The sequence below is a fragment of the Thunnus thynnus genome, chromosome 8 (assembly GCF_963924715.1).
Source record: "Thunnus thynnus chromosome 8, fThuThy2.1, whole genome shotgun sequence".
Classification (NCBI taxonomy): domain Eukaryota; kingdom Metazoa; phylum Chordata; class Actinopteri; order Scombriformes; family Scombridae; genus Thunnus; species Thunnus thynnus.
In genome coordinates, this window is record NC_089524.1 from 27,231,795 (window position 1) to 27,249,745 (window position 17,951).

General features: G+C 39.4%; 1 long non-coding RNA gene across 2 annotated transcripts; it reads right to left on the reverse strand.

The window, feature by feature from the left end:
* Positions 1-6,147: 6,147 nt before the first annotated feature.
* LOC137188467 (uncharacterized) lies at positions 6,148-17,183 on the reverse strand. 2 transcript variants are annotated; one of them, XR_010929416.1, is made up of 4 exons: positions 17,064-17,183; positions 16,267-16,340; positions 15,137-15,304; positions 6,148-6,789 (listed from the first exon to the last, which is right to left on the reverse strand). It is a non-coding gene; the product is annotated as an uncharacterized lncRNA (long non-coding RNA). The 2 variants fall into 2 exon arrangements; XR_010929417.1 differs by lacking the exon at positions 16,267-16,340 and having other exon boundaries at positions 17,064-17,181.
* Positions 17,184-17,951: the final 768 nt, after the last annotated feature.

The following is a 17,951-nucleotide window of genomic DNA, read 5'->3' on the forward strand; positions in this document are numbered from 1 at the left end:
AAACCAACCAATCAGAATATGATATGAAGTGACACAGAATACATTGGCTGGCGTGACATTTCGTAAGTGACATTTTTAGATCAAGTATAGGGGAAAAACACACACATGATCCGCAACAATAGAGTTGAAATTAAAAAGAAGTTTGTGTGACTTTGCTGCATTTTCAGTGCATATAGGACATGAGGTCAGGTATGACTGATGGCATACCTCTGCTTTCATATACTTTTCTCTATTTACATTGTAGCAGTATGATTTGCCACACATTTATCGCACAATGTGAAATCCCACAAATTAATTAAGTGCAGTCTGACACAGATTGCAAACAAAATTGTGTTAAACGGCAAATTAAAGCCGTGTCACACAATGTGATGTGCAATAATCTTACATGTTCATTGTTGTCACACAGTCAACAGGCAGCTTTAGACAGGAAGTTCAGTGCGATTACACCATTGGCACCCTCTTGGGTCACCTTCCAGTATCCATTTCATCCATGGTCTGCACCAAAAATTCATGCCCACTGGAGAACATTATTTAGGACATTAATACAGGGGGCACTGTCACTGCAGAAAAATAAATTAAAAAAAAAATTTATCTCTTAGAAAGTAATTACAACTATGACCAAATAAGTACACAAGTCTTAACAAATACAAGGATATTTTATACTGATTTCTTTGCCAAAATGAATTTTGAATTCTGTTCAATTTAAATAAATTAGAAAACAAATATATAAATTACTCTAATTCTAATAATAACAATTATTAATTAGACAAATTAATTTCAAGCTTGATTCATTGCCATGTGTATTTAAGAAAGACTAAAGTAAGTAAATGTTAAAAATGTAATTACTGCAGTGTACATATGGTTTGTATTACACATTGACTAAGGAAACGTTGCTCTTACAAAAGTAAAGCACACTCATGAATTTAACAAACTGTCAGATCCATTTGTCTTCACTGTAAGCAGCTATTTTACAAATACTTCCTTCATTTGTCATTCACAATAAATGTCTAATTTTCTCATCTCTGTGGTGACACTGATACAGTGTGTGGGGTCTGAGGAGTATAATGAACCAAGTATTTCAGTCCAGTAATTACACACTAGGAGGTGCTCCCTGCAACCCTCGGGATACATCACCATGCATTTCTAACGAGATGGGAATTTCCCATATGTGTGCGCTGCCTGCTCCTTCAGGTGTTCAGGCAAGCTTTTATATGGAATATCTCAGAAGCTTTTTCCACAACTTTGTTTGTGTATTGTTCAAGCGAGGTAATGGTTCTGCTGGAGGTCTTTGATGGATAATCTGAGCCCCTGAGAGAAACTTTGCTTCAGTCATCAAAGATTTTCTGCTCCAGAAGCAGGAGAGATAGATTATTATGGCTGTTTACTTGTAATACAGGAGGATACAGTGGAAAAAACAGCAGCCCTCCAAAAAGAACCACTTAAAACTGAGGTGGCAGGATCAAACGTGACCAAACCGGAGTGACAATAGGGGATAGAGGAATAGATCGAGTTTCGTGCAGGAATAATTTAACACTCCTGAAACATCGCCAAACACATGGCCTGGACTGCACTCCTCCAGGGGAGAGTTTTATTTCACTGCCCTGTACCTTTGCTCAAAGCTCTGCCATCAAAATTTCCCCACTCTCACCGCAATGTCACTACACACACCACAGGTTCAATTTGCTTTTGACATGCTGGGGACTACAGTGTTGATCCTCACAGACATGACATCATGCAACAGATGGATGCATGTAACAGGCCACACTTCATGACAACATTACATCTCAGCCAAGTGCCTTTCACATCACCTGAGTTTTGGATCAGCTCAACACGAATTGTTGAAATCGAGCTCTCAGCACCAGTGACTGAACACAGGAGGATTGTGTTCAAAGCACTGCAGACACGGAGAGTGGAGTGGAGGGATGAGAGGCACACTGCCACTGTACAGCCGATACAGGAAGAGACCTGTCAAAGGTTCAACATACTGAGTTATTGCCTATGCAAAGGTTTTACTTAATGTTCCTTTTAGACAGTTATGTCATTGCCATCAGCATTTTCCATACCTGCTATCACAGCCTGCTCAGTATGATGAGCCACAACATATAACTGCCATTCACATTTTTTCTAACCATGGAAGAGCAAATCACAGTATTTAACAAGAATAAGAGTCTACAGCTGCTTCTGTAAGGCTGTACTAAGGTACTGCAGTGCTTTGAGCTAAATGCTGAGATGAGCATGCTAACATGCGCACATTGACAATTTTAACATGCCAATGTTTAGCCAGTATAATGTTGAACATCTTAGTTTAGCATGCTAACCTTTACTAATTAGCTTAAAACACAAAGTACAGCTGTGGCTGATGGGGATATCATTTGTTTTGCAGGTATTTGGTCATAAACCACAGTATTGAACAAAATAAGAGGTAGGTAAGAGGTAAGTCAGTAGGTTTAATCCTCTAGGGAACATGAATATTTGTACCAAATGTCATGGCAATCCATCCCATAGCTGTTGAGATAATTTAGTCTGGACCAAAGTGTTGGACAGATAGACTGACATTGCATGGCTAAAAATACAGGTCTCAGAAAAGTTGGAGTAGTACTTCTAAGTTTGGGATTTTTACTTTTGAAATGGTTAACATCACATTTTGGAAAAATACAAAGTAATTGCTTAATTTATGCAGATGTTAGGACGATGAGGAAATGGAATAGAGTTGGCAATACGTAATCCCATTTGAAGACATTTCAAAGTCATTCCAAAGAGAAAAACAGACTAAATGAGTGGGTTAAAGACAGAAATAAGAATATAAGAATATCCAAAGCTTTATTTAAAAGGCAATTGCATTTAAGGCTAATTAGCAGTTTTTTTCCCGGAAAATACTCAAGAAACACTTTCCACTTTAATCTACTTTCAGATTCAGCAATGTGGCAGAAGACTTTATTCACTATGTTTTCTTCAGTCCTGACAGTTGAAACCTGATGTCATTGTATCCTTCCTATTTGTATCTTTTCCCATCCTCTCTCTGCTCACTGTGAGTTGTAAACAAACCCAACAAAACAAAGCAATTCCTTGATCTCGTCTTCCACCACTAAAGTTGCTTTGGAGCGTCATCCTCTCAGCCGTGAAAATCATTCCTGTGTTTAGATACAGGCCTGTGACATGGGCTTTTAGCACTGTGAGATCAATGAAGCGTTATCAGCTGTCCAGCATGGTCTTAGAGTTCACAGCTACTCAATACACAGACGCCAGTAGCAATGTTAAGACCCCAGTTCTTTTTTGAAAAGAGTAAAATCAACTCTGTTCCTTCTTGAATGTGATCAGTAAAATAAAACAGATTAAACACAGAGAGACTTTTTGGCAAGATTCTGGAGAGTACATTACGTCCTCTCGAGGACAGGGGATGAAGGACATGCTACAGTGCGGAGGCCAATCTGTCAAGATCCAAAATTCCTCTTTTGAACACTGATATTATAAAACTCCTGAAAGCCGCCAGACGAGAAATAAGTGACTAAGAGTTCCTGTTTGAGAAAGTGAGTGTGTGCTTGTGTCTTTCTGTCTGTGTGAGTCAGTGAGCGTCTCCAGGCAATACAGCAGATAAGAAAGGGCAGCAAGAGGCACTAGGGTATCCATTACTCACTGGATGCCTATGGAGAGCAGAAGAGGCAGCACCTGAATCCAGTTTAATGGTGGAAATGGATGCACAGTCTCCCCGCGGAGTAATCTCCTTTATGGCCCACGCTCACCTGTGATATATGGAAAGAAGACAGATGCCAGCGAGGGAGGCAGTGGGACACAGAGGTGATTGGACAGATTCTTCTGGGTGATGCAGAGGCCAAGTGTAGTTTTGAACTCATGCCACAGTCCAGGGTCACGTTGGGGGTGATTGAGTGCTGCTGCGCTCCCATAGGAGGGGAAAGGGATGAGAACTTATTTTCAGTGAGCCAACTGGAAGTCGACGATCTTAATGGCCATACCTCAAGCCAAGGTTGCTGCAATACACTCGGACATCAGCCTCCACTTCAAAAAATGCAACTGCCTTGAGTCACGGAAAAACCACCTAGCACACTAACAGTACAGCTTGTGTAAAGTTGTACCACAGTGTCCCTGTTGCAAAGTTGAAGCATTCATAAAATTGAGACAGTAATAAAAGTTATGTCTAGGTAATAAACAAGAAATGGAAAGGTGTGTATCGCTCATTGTGAAGGAAATCAAGCTGTTTAATGGACTAGAGTTTAGGTCCAAAATGTGTTTTTGATGTTTGGCTGTTGTAGTGAAGTAAATGTAATAATAATTGACCAGAGGGTGGTGTCAGAATAAGTTCTTGGCAGCGTAAAACAAGAGGGTTTATTATGTTGTGAGCATGAGTGTGAAGGATGTGCCGGGCAGTATAGTATTACATAATTTGTTAGTGTCAGCATGGTGTAAGCAGAAATGCCGACATGTGAAGTACCTTGTGAGATTCTGTGACATCATATGTAGTGTTGGGTGACACAAAAAACAAGCTAGAGAGATGTAACAAGTCCCCCTCTAGTCAAAATTTTGTTTTCTTTATTACAGTACTACAGTTGAATGTTTGAGCTTCACTGTGCAGAATGATATGATGTATGTGCAGAGTTTACTTCAAATCAGAGCTTAAGGGCATGTACCTGAGAACAGGATTTCTGACAATGCAACTATGCAGTTCAGAGCCAATCCTGGTCCAGTATGCAAGTTACACAAGTGTGATGTGGAAATGTGAAGCCTCCAGCATACATACACTGAGAGTGGACTTTTCATTGAAGTAGAAGACAGTCAATTTTTTTTTTTTTAAATGAAAACACATTGGCATATTCATTGATTCTGGATTTTTTAACGTCCTCCACCAGGTCGCCGGCAACATGCTTAAGCAGTTTAGCATCACAGAGCAATTGGCACAATTTGGCCACTTGGAGACATTTTGGAGAGGTTCGGGGACACCTGTGACACCACAAATTAAAAAACCCCTAGATCTGATAAGGTTAGGTCTAAAGGTCTGGAATTTTATACAGGTGTGGTTGACAAGATGTAGAGGGTATGTGGTGATTTGCATAGTTCTGGCATAAAGGACGTCCTAGTTATTGTTGTTCAAATATGACTCATTGTAGAAGAGAACCAAAAACACTTTTTTGAGCCATGTTTGAACTGATGTAGTTTTGGTTGTGTTTTAGCCACATGCTAAACAACAGCACATTTCCAGAAACTAGAAGATGTTACCTTTCAAATGAAGTCTAATATATGCATTTTGGCCTCACAGTTCTTCTGTTATAAGCTTTTCCATTTGGGTATGCCAAATGGGCAAAAATTCTAAAAAAAAAAGAAAAAAAAAAGGGGGTGGCTGTTAAGGAGGATGTCTGGAGGAGATCTTTAAACATAACCAGCGTTTTCACAGTCATTATCTTAGTTTAGCTTGTTAACATGCTAACATTCGTTAATTAGCACAAAGCAAAAAGTAAAGCTGAGGCCAATGGGAATGCCATCCGTTTTGCAGGTTTTGGTCATTAACCAAAGTAGCCAAACTTAAATTTAGACCTGATGATGGCTCTAGATGAAAAGTCAGGAAATTACCAAAGTCATTTGGATTCATTCTTCATGGCAATTAATCCAGATGTTGAGATATTTCAGTCTGGACCAAAGTGGTCTCCACTGATCCCACTGCTACAAAGGCACAGGTTTTGGTCTTGCAAGTATCTAATAAATGTTGCTTTTGTTTTTTGAATAAATCTTGATTTTAGGCCTTAGAGTGTGGTGCCAGAAAAGAATAAACACTTCCAGTAGTTGTTTATCTCCATATGTGTTTTAGCATTTATGATCATATTACCTCATAAAGAATTTATAATAAAGCAATATAAAATATGAAGATGCCAAGTGAGTGTAAAGACTTTTGCCTTCATACTTTCTTAATATTGACAGACTACTGTTGGATTGCAATAAAGGAAACGGCAGTAATTTAACGCAACTGGCCTGCAGGCCAATTCAAATTCTGTATGAAATGAAAACTGATATCCGTAGTCAGCCATTCATGCCTGTGTTTGTGTTTGTGCATGTGTGTGTGTGTGTGTGTGTGTGTGTGTGTGTGTGTGTGTGTGTGTGTGTGTGTGTGTGTTGGCTCATGGTGATAAGAAAACAGACAAATGAGCCTAACTGTTTAATAATGGATATGTTTATACAATACCTGCTCTGCATTTGCAACCTGATAAGAATAAAAACTTTATATTGAAGAATTGCTCCAGGAATGTGATAATGTTTATAATGGCAGCGCAAACAGAAGTAAATCAAACACTAAACACACGCACACACACACACACACACACACACAGACCTAGTTGTTAGTGGTTATGATCTGTCACAGGGCCCCCTCTTTCATACTGGAGCGTAGGGGGAGTCAGAGCACAGAGGACTCATCTACCAAGCTCTTTTATTGCTTTATTGCTTCCTCCTAAAGAAAAGGAGCACAAAGGACTGTAGAGCCTCCCTCCCCGACCTCCCCTCAGCCCCCCACAGACCCCCACCTGCTGTGAAGAACAGGCCTGTGGTGGGCAGGAGGTCTCCCCTTTCTGAAGGCTGGCCTCTGAATAGTTGGCTGCGGTTATCGTTATCCTCCCAATTAACACTCGTTTGTCTCCAGTGAATTCAATTAGAGCCATATTCATGAGTGACCAGCAGGGGAGGCATGCGTGTGGGAGGGCAGGTCACTTCCCGACACCACATCAGAGAACTTTAGGTTGGCTCTTGTTCAGCCAAGACTTCCATGCATATGCGAGGTAACCACTGTCTCTGTTGAAAAGAACAGAACAGTGAGAAGCAAAGGATCATGCAGAGTTTATGATAAATATAGATTAAAGGATGTAATTGAAGAACATGAAATCAAAACAAAGCACAGAGCTGGCAGGATTTTCACCGTGAGAAAAGATACCACTGTTGTTTGATATTTAGTATGTAATAAAGTACTGTATCTGAATTTGATTATCGGCAGTGAACATTTTAGACTAGGCCACATAATGATTTGGAAATTTGTAGCTCAAGGTCTAGCTTTGTTCAGGCTATTGGTGAAAAAGTGAAACTTCTTTTTAGACTGTCAATGTTGTTTAAAGATAATTTCATATACTATATTTCAATATAAATCTGATCCCACACACTGAAATATAGTTATTGAAATGCTGTTGACAGAATGGTAATGTGTAACCTTGAGGTCTAAAGAAGCGGTGGTGCAACTGTATACAAAGTCAATGGAGAGACGTAATCATATGCAAATTCAAAATAAAAACAAAAAAAAGAAGTGGAGTCTGTGTTGAGATCTGAGTTCAGTCAGAGGCTGAGCTGAACACACACATAAACATTCTGTGCATCCGTCGCTAGCTAAATTAAAGCTATAGTTGGTACACTGGTTGCTTGGGGCGCATAAACACAAATGGCCCAGAGGTCAAGTTTGGGCAAATGACCCAAGGCTAAAAATTTGATTTGCTTTTTGTCTGAACACACCTTGAGAGTCTACGGCCATGCTAGCAACTCTGTGAGGCTGTGGCTTTGGAACAGATGTGCTTTGAGCTATATTGTATACTAATGCCAGCATGCTAACATAATCACAATGTCAGTGCTGATGTTTAACAGGTATACTGTTATCTATGTTCACTTAGTTTAGCATGTTAGTGTGCTAACATTTGCTAATCAGCACTACACAGTGAAGCTGATGTTGATGAGAAAATAATTAGTCATAAACCAAAGTTTTGGACAAATTAATGATGGCATTAGATGAAAATTCAGGGGATCACCAAAATATGAATGAATATACACTGGCCACTTTTATTATTATTGAAAAGCGTTCCTAATATTTTGTCCACTCTATTAACATACATGAGGAGGGCAAAATATTAGGAACATTTTTCAATATAATGCACTCCAGTACACCACCACCACCCACTACGACCTAAATAAAAAACATAAAGTAGAATTATCAAATTTCTGCCAATGTCAACAAAATCTGAAAATGTAGAAGCTTCATAAAAGTAGAATTTATGGCAGAGCTGTTGTATTGGATTGCATTAGATTGCACAGATGTACCTAACGAAGTGGCTGGTGAGTGTATATCTGAACCAAATTTCATGGCAAACCATCCAATAATTCTGGAGACATTTCATTTAAAACCACAAATGTCAACCTCATGGTAGCCTTAAAGGAAAAGTCAATGAATCACCAAAGTCATTAGGATAAATCATCTGAGAGCCATGAGTGCCAGTCCATCCACTGTTGAGGCATTTCACTTGATAAGTGAAAACTTTGACCTGCTGGGGGAACTAGCTTTAATTTTAATTGTATTTAAATGTCTTTTTATATAGCCTTATGTTGCTTTTATATTCTGTCTAGATGGCTTTTATGTTTTACATATAGCACTTCGAATTGCCTTGTTGAAATGTGCTACACAAATAAACTTGCCTTGCCTTGCCCAGATGAAAAGTACAGACCATGACTGTCTGTACATAAATTTCATGGTAATCCATCCAATAGGTGTCGAGATACTTCAGTCTGGACTAAAATGGTGGACAGATCAACAGACCAGCATTGCCATCCCTAGAGACACACTGCTAGAGTGGTAAAAAAAAAAAAAAAAAAAGGTCTCTTTTCAAACAAATTTAGCTCAGTGTTAACCTAAAACACAGACCTGGCAGAGGAGGAAAGACTTTTGAAGCTAAATGTTTCTTCTTTATAAGAAAAAACTTAGTCCAAATGATATATTTTTCCTCATGTGGACTAAGTGTAGGGATGTTAGATGACTGTGGTGTAAGACAGCAGTACAGAGAGAAATGTTCCCCGCTGAGTTCAGGTTTCAGTCTGGTGTCTCTGCCTCTGCCCTTGGTGCCGCTGTGTAATGCTGCCCTCGCATGCAACGCAGACAGGATGTGTCAACAGATAAAGCCAAATGAAACACATCTGTCCGGTAGTCTGCACCGGCTTCTCTGCGGTCAGCGCCGTGTAAGCATGGGGACTCACTGATCGCACTAGCAGCTCCAACTCCAACTCCCAACCCCGTCTCCATAGGGAGAAGAAGACATTTCTGAGTGGTGAAGCAGAATGAGTGCTTATCCCTATACGTCTGACACTAGGGGCGAGGAGGAAATCAGATAAGATGTCACTGAGGTTGAGCGACTCTGACGTTTTAATTGAGAGGCCTAGCTGCTGCTGCTCTACATGAACCGCAGGATGGGATCGAGTTATGAGTTTTCACTTTCTGTCTTGGCTTAAACATGAATTAAAACATGCAGTCAGTCAGTGTCAAGTTGTTGTGAGTTTGACCACTTTGTCACCTTCAACACCCATTCAACTTTATTTCTTTGAGTGTATATGTGTGACATTCCCTCTGCAAACATGTATCTTGAGCCAACAGTACTTTACATTAAACTACAATAATATTAAAGTGGACAACAAGCTGTAAACACAACACAAACATATTATCAGCTGACATCACAAACTCACTAGCAAACACTAGCCTATTTCCACATCCAACAGATACAGAGCGACATGAACAGTTATTCGTGACCTTGCTAATTACAGGCCTGTCTCAAATTTTGCGTTTCCCGGATAACTTCTCCAGAAGACTGTATTTGACCAACAACATGATCATTTGAATACTAATAATATCTTTGATAAATTCCAGTCCGACTATCAGACCAACCATAGCACTGAAACTGCTTTGTTAAAGGTAGTACATTTGAGTTCTTCTGTGCTTATTAGTGTCACAGACATTTGACACTGAATACGGGGTTCCTCAAGGAGGCATTCTAGGTACCATTCTTTTTTCTTTATACATGCCCCCTCTGGGCAACATAATTAGTTACCCTAATGTCAAATATCACTGTTACGCTGATGATACACAACTATATATCTGTTTCACCAGACAATCCCAGTTCTTTAAAAGCTCGTTTTACCTGTCTCACTGATATCAACATTTGGATGAGTAAAACATTTTTTCAAAAGAAATGAGGAGAAAACAGAAATTCTACTTGTTCAAAAGCTGAAAGGCAGAGACTACAGTCAGTGTTTGCCAGTGTTTACAGATCTGGGAGTGATTTTAGACTCTGTTCTTAATTTTATTTGACATTTTAACAGGGTTGCAAAAACATCATCTTTTCATCTGAAGGACATTGCCAAGATTGGACTTTTTTTAACTCGAACAATGCTTAAATGCTGATACATGTTTTTATTACAAGCCACTTAGATGATTGCAACTCTCTTTTTACTAGTCTCCCTAAAAAGTTTTTAAGAAAATTATAGTTAATGCCTCCCTGCGGCCAGGATTTTGACCAATACAAAAAGAGAGATCACATAACTGCTCTCATCATTACACTGGCTCCTTGTATCTTTTAGAACTGATTTTAAAGTCCTTACTTATCTACAAAGCCTTACATAATCTAGCACCTTCATATAACAGCGTCTGCCTTACATTTTATGTCCCAACAAGAACTTTCAGATCTTCCTCTGCCCTTCTTTTAGAAGTTCCTAAATAATCCCACAACAAATCTTGTGAGGCGGCTTTCTGTTTTTATGGCCCTAAACTGTGGAACAGCCTCCTCTTGGATCTTAGAACAGCAAACTCCACCAGAATTTTAAAAAAGAAATTAAAGACCTATCTTTGTAATTTGGCATTTAATTTAGGTTAGTTTTTCTGGTATCATTGTTTTATTGTATTGTGCTTTAACTGTTTTTGTTTCTTTGTTTGTCTCTAACTTATTGCCATTGTTTATTTTGTCATCAAACCTTTTTTTTTTTTTTTTTTTTTACCTGTTGTTATTGTTTATTTTCATCTGATCTTGTTTTGTTTAGCACTTTGGGCTGCATCTTTGCATGAAAGGTGGTATACAAATAAAGTTATCATTATTATTATTATTATCGTTATTATTTTCAGAGTTGTGTTTCTGGCCATCTGAGTCATGTAAGTGAAATATTCACTCTGCTCTCAGCTCTTTTTTTGTTCTCCATCAACTCCTGAGGGAAATAATCTGGCTCTTAAACTGCTAAATGCTCCACTATGTTCGCTAGATAGTTGCTAACTTTGTCTGTCAGTCATTTGGTGTTTGGCAGGTAGTGCTAGTGCCTCATGGGAGTTTTTTTCAATGACAACAGCTGCCTCCTGCTACCAAAAACAACACTGATGAGAGCTATGAGAGCGAACCAAAACAGTAAAGTTGCAAGCTGGAAAACCAAAACAATGTGCTTAAAAAAACACTAGAAAACTTCATAGAGCTGAGCAGAACTGCAGAGTCAGGTGGGTTTGTCATATCTTTTACATGCACATAGTCATTTGATCCATTGTTGATATTTTTTAAGAAAATGATTACAGCAGCTTTAAAAAGGATCCATTTTTAAAGAATCAGGCTATGGAACAAGGGTGTGGTCATACTGCAGGTTTTGCTGGCTGTAGCTTTCCTTTCTACTCCCTTTCACTTGCATGGAGCCATGCATTACTCTAGCACCTAACAGCACTTTTCTGTATAGCGAATGTGTGTGTGTGTGTGTGTGTGTGTGTGTGTGTGTGTGTGTGTGTGTGTGTGTGTGTGTGTGTTAAGGAGCAGGACCTTGGGAATGTGTAGTGGTGTGGTAAGTGAATCTACCCTGGTGGCTTTCTCTTTCCCAGCCCTCTTGGTAGCTGTTCTTGTGATTATCATCAATTTTACTCTGTATTTTAATTGCATATTTTTAACCTTCTGACTGATCTATCTCCAATTCATATTTCTCTGGTTACATGGGAAAAAAATTAAATAGTATTTTTAACTTTTGCTAAGCTGGGTCTTTTCTTGCATCTGTCTCCTTTTTTGTATGAGTTGTCGATATTTCAATTATTGAAGCCACATCTCAAAGGCGTATAATAAAATACCTATGTAGTCTCTTCAGTGATTATAAATACTGTGATGTATTATCTGTACAATGTATATCTGAATATATAGTGTAATATTTGCAATCTCAGGGCTGTGTGACCCGCTAAGAAGTGTGATGAGTTTAAAAGCCTGAGTGGTGTGTTTGGGCTGCTGCCTAATGGCCTCATTCAGACTGAAAGATGAGCAAGTTCACTTAATGTGACACTGAACTAAATCATCATGCTTCGCGAATTCTGATGAGATGATATAGTTGTCCTCTTAGAGAAGGATGGGCGATGTGTGTTTGATCGTGTCGTTGTGTGTATACTTGAACATGTATGAATGCTTGAATGTTAAGCAGCCTTGGTGAACATTCATGTCATTAGCCTTCAGAGTTCCACAGTGTGTGTGTGAGGTCCGCAGGCTTGGAGACCTCTCTTCGGCCTGCAGCCAGGGCACACAGGCCCTTGTGTCTTCTGAAATCACCTTCATGTGGAGTGACTTTTTGCTCCACTGGCGACAGGGCAATCCCACTCTTCATTTAATGGCTCATAATCACTTCAGTATAGTAGTATAATGATTGCACTAAATTCAAGCTGAAGTGTTTAGGCCTCTTGTCTCTGGGATACAGAGCAGGCCTGGCGTTGGAGTGGGAGAGTTTCCCCACTGCATCCAACACAATGGGCTGACAATCAGCTCATGTCTTCACTATTGGAAATGATCAGTAAAAACAGAATTTAACAAATTATATAAATGCTAATGCATATTTATTTTCATTAAATGCCAAAATGCAGGATGACATTTTTGTTTTCCAGAAATAGGATCAGTTTGGCTTTCTTTTACTCATGGCATTTAAAATCAAGAATTGCATCCAAAAAATGAAATAATTTTCCCAGTGGAATATAACTGCCCACAGTCTAGAAAAGACGAGACAGTTTTAAGAGGCTGGAAAGTTTTATATTACTTTTTATGAAAACAAATGTATTTCATTCTGAGAGACAGGCCTTCTGTGATGTGCTTCTCTATCCTATAACCCCTGTATTCCACTATTTCTCATATGTAACAAGGCCAGGAGGTTTTAGAAAAAAGAAATAAAGAGAGAAACAGAGCAAAAAATATTCTTACAATGTTATGCAACCCTTCCTTATGCAGAGAACATGGTGTTTGAAACCACCAGATGTGATTCAGCAGATGCAAAAGACAATCATGGTATAGAAGAGAGGCATTTCCTCTTAAACAATTAAGTTACTCTGCACTTTCTGTGGCTTAATAAGCTTCACTGATGAGTTCATTTATGTTAAAGTATGAGCTCACTCCATAGTTGGTGCACATGCAAACCAGTCAAAACATAAGGAAACTGGCCCAAAAACAAAAACAAGCCTGTGCTCTGACTTTTGGGGGTGTTCATGGGATCACACACCATTGCCGCTTTCTAAAGGTCACGAGGTTTTGGAAAAAAAGCCCATCTGGAGGAACCTATGACACAGGGGTGCAGAATATCAGGTAACACTTAGGTTGTATTTTTTCCACAAGTGTCAACTTTGGAAATGTTAAGCTCTTGTATGTGCATATGTGTCTGACAGGGTTTCATTTCTTAAGTCGCCAACAGGGTTGTCTTTGACTCTTAACACTTCACTCTGTGGCTCCACCAGCACCACACGGTAGAAATTTATTTGAAAGGTGGTTTCTGTGGGTACAATAGTATTATCTACAACTACCACTATTTTTGAAATGTTATATGTCTTTCTTTCCTTTTTAAATATGCCTTTACTCAGTAAAACAATATGAGCAATATCTTTACGGGTCACAAATGTTTCTTTTATCTCTGTTGTGACAAATAGCTTTGGTAGCTGTGACAGCGAGCAGCTGAACAGGACACTTTGATTGTATGGAATTAAATGCAAGCAGCTGCGGGGCTAATCGAGGGATATGCCATTTGGCTTTAATTACAGAAATGTCATGAAAGAACCACACTAGCACAGTGGAGTTGAAAGAAAAGGGAAAATAAAAGAGCACATAAGAGAACCTTACAGAGGTTGTCTCATGGAGATTTGTAGAATGTAGGAAAAGATCTGGGATATATGATTGGAAATGGAGGAAACCGCCTCTCAGTTCTTATTGTCTTTCTTTATGACCCCAAACTGAGATGTTTCATGAGGTTAATGCATTCATTGTTCTAAGATGTACCTTGCTGTGCTGCAGCTTAAAAACGTTAGTAAGAATGTCATATATTTTTTCACGAATCATTTCACTGAGGGATGGCCCTCAAGTTCACAGTAAAGACACAGATCAGTTTTTTAAAAGCACCGTGGGAAAGAATGTCTGTAGGCTTTGTAGTCCAGAAATAAAAGCTCAACTAAAGAAGATTATGCATGTAGTGCAGTTGTAATAAACTGTGTAGCTCTGTTCTGTGTTCCTGTGTTACCCCAAGATTGTCCTCCATCAAAAGCTGATCAAAACCCTCAATTTCCTCCCTGCCAAAACACAGGGCATACATGATAGAAAGGTCGTATGGGAAACACCGAAAAAAAAAATAGTATGCCGTGTGAAGTTAAACAAGTGGGGTTGTGGAATTACCCTTAAACAGATGCAGCGGATTAGGGGTGGAGCAGGCCACACCCGGCCAGGCACAGACTCATTACACTTGATTGATTAGTGTGTAATTAGGTTGGTCACTGATCACTGGTTGACAAAAATACACATCATATCCTGTGCAGTGTTGACCAACAGGCCACAGACTATAAGGACGCAACAACAAACGGATTATATCTACACAGTAGCCTGCCGAAGAGTAAAAGTCATGTCTCTAAGCTTTCCCTTTTCAGACATGACATTTACCAAAGCACGGGGGAATTCCATGTGGTTTTCTGGTGACAGCTGTAAGTGGGCATGGATCACATAATGCTAAACAATGCTGTTCACTGTTTCATGGCGGTGATGCAGTGCCAAGGTAAAAGGGTGTTAGATAATAGACAGGATTTTACACCAAGCTGAGAACATGTAGACCACAGATGAATAGACGGTATCAAGGCTTGAATGTCCAGGTCAGATCACCATGTTGAATGCAATAATTCAGTGATGCTGGAGTGTCAAGTGCAGGCAGCTGCGTCACAGCTGGTCACGGTTTCCTCTATAAGAGCTGCGGCTTTGGCAGCCACTTCTCCAGAACGGTTATTGTGAGGGGAAGTAGGAGGAAAGGCTGACCACCCTTCCCAAGCTAAAGCACAGTGCTCTTTTCTTACAAAGTCAGCTTTTTTTTTTCTTTCTGTACTTACACGCCCAAGTCATGCCATCGCCCCGCTTTCACACGAAACCAAGCTGTCGTCACCAGCGAGACCGTTCTTTCCTTTCTGTCTGTCACACATTGCCAGAGGTTAACCAGTCGGGTCTGAGGGTTCCTGCTGGCCCAGACGGCAGGTGAGGTCCCAGAGAGCGCTGAAACCCTGGAATCCAACATCATAAATAACAAAATGTTTAAATGTGTTGGACTAACAAGACCATGTGACCAAATGGAGTTTTCCACATTCCTCCGCATAAACTGATTCCATATTCGCCATGAACAGGTCTAGCTTTTATTGCTAAACATAAACCATAGTAATGGCTTACCGTTTTACTATACAGTATATCACCCATATAAACATCTTCAGAATAAACCTTTCATTGGATTCATGAGGCTAAAGTTACAAAAAATTTTCCATAAATAGATTAAACTGTCAGCATCCACGCTCAGACTCTGGTGTGTTTAGAGTAATGTAACCTTATGCTTAAATTGAGACTAGCTATACTTACTTTTGGCACGAAAGATAGAAAATGTTTATTTAAAATGTTTCCTCTAGCCTTTTATAATTGCTAATCTCATAAATGTTATGCACATTCTAGGATTCCCAGGACATAGAAACCACTTCATACTGTAGGTGTTCAGCAGCAAATCTGGAAGCTCTTATGAATCATTATCTATGAATTTATTTAACAGTTGTAGATTATTACTTCAACAGAAGTAATTCGTAGAATCAAAGGTGCAGAGAGTCCCATACATTTTTTATGCACAGCTCTAGGTGGAGGATTGGGGTTTTGCGGCTAAAGTGTAAGAAGATAAAAGGAAGGGGCAAACCACACACTCACAGTTCATCACATGACCTTCAGTTAATAATTTCCTCCTTTACAGCCCTGAAAGTCTCACTGACCTTCTTGCACCCCCAACTTTTTGAGTACTTAACAATGGCACCCTGTAGTTAACATTATTTTTCTTGCGTATATATTGTGGCCACACTAAAAAAAAAAACATCTCAAATACACCAAACTTCCTTTTCTTCAACCTGAAGTTTGTAAATCCATCAGTGAAGTATTTTAAGACACCGCTTTGTTTTATGGCAGCTACATTTTCTTGCAGGCTCCTCTTGCTAACCTTGTCCTCACTTCCTGACAACCTCTCCAGCTCCTACCTTAGGTGAACAGACATTCCACATAATCCAGGGGGTCCTGCCACTTGCACCAAACACACACACACACACACACACACACACACACACACACACACACACACACACACGCATACACACACAGTGGTGTTTCCATCACTTCAGAGGACATTACATTGACTTACATTCATTTCCTAAAGACTTATCCTAACGTAACCATAATCACCACATGCCTAACCATAACCCCTAACCCTAACCTTAACATAACCCTAAACTTACCTTAACTTTAAACATTACATCACTAGTGCTGGGCAAGTTACTTAAAAAATGTAATCAAATACTCATGACATTAGTTATGTTACAGTGCTTCAATTTCGTTACTTAGTCAAGCTACATCATATGATTTGATAGTTTGGGATATGTAAAATACAGTGTAAGGCTACAGCCAGCAGCTGGCTAGCTTAACTTTATGCAAAGACTGGAAACTGGTTTGGAAACTGGTTACAAAATCCACACACCACAACCTGTAAAACTCTACTCTACTTTATGTAGAACATAAAAACATAACACTTTAAAGCAAGTTATTTTCCAGACTATTTCTTGGCTTGAACAGTTGCAAAGCTACCAGCAGAGACTCTCATTTTGGGGATGCTGACCATCAACAGCTAGCTTAACCTTAGCCTTGATCCTTGCACTGAACCTGTGCAGTTCACAATACCCTCAATTTAGCAAGTCATCTACAGTAAAAACACACAAAATATAAATATGACAACTTTTGAGTTACCAGAAGTCAGATTTCTCCTTTTTCAGTAGTGGCTAAAAGCCTCCGTGCACCTCCAAGCTTACACATCCTGGACTCACCTGTCAACTAAACACAAAGAGACCAAACTGATGTCAACCATCCATTAGACTCCAGGTAAGACAGACAGAAAACAGAAAAAAAAAACCTTTTTCATGGAATAAATTTTGACATGTGTGATGACTGAATTCCATTTTGCTGCTTCATTTTCAGGGTCCTGGTATTGTGCATGCTGGCTCACTATCTCACTGTCATTGTGTTTTAGGACACTTGAATATTACAGAGGCATCATTAATGTTATTAGTAACACCTGTGCTTTTCATTCAATTGACAAGTCAAAATGTCTGCTGTGAAAAAGGTCAATTACTAAATTGTAATCTCTTACATTACTTGTTACTGAAAAGGTAATCAAATAACTATAATGCATTACAGAGTAATAATAGCCCAATACTGAACATCACACACATTTGCATTGCACAGTTGCTTTATCAAAGCTGCAAAGACACACAGTCAGAGCAGAAACATGAACATGAAACACACTTAAATACACCCAGTGGACAGACACACATATTCAGGTAAACACACACACAACTGTCTGGGGTCTTTTGGCAGTAATTCAACAAAGGTTCCCTAATTCCAGCACTAAATTGTTTCCAAGCCAAGAGTCAACAGCTCTGTAATGGTGAACCTCTTTGGTCATGCTGCCTATGAATGTAGATGGAAAAAGAAAAAAGGGGGAATAAATCTACTGTATGCACTTCAGCCTGCACGTGTCCCACAAGACATACGATACTCGCAAATCATAGAGTGAAACAATGTGACACACGACTTTAATATCCCCTCAGTGACAGCACATGCGAGCGTGATCCGAAA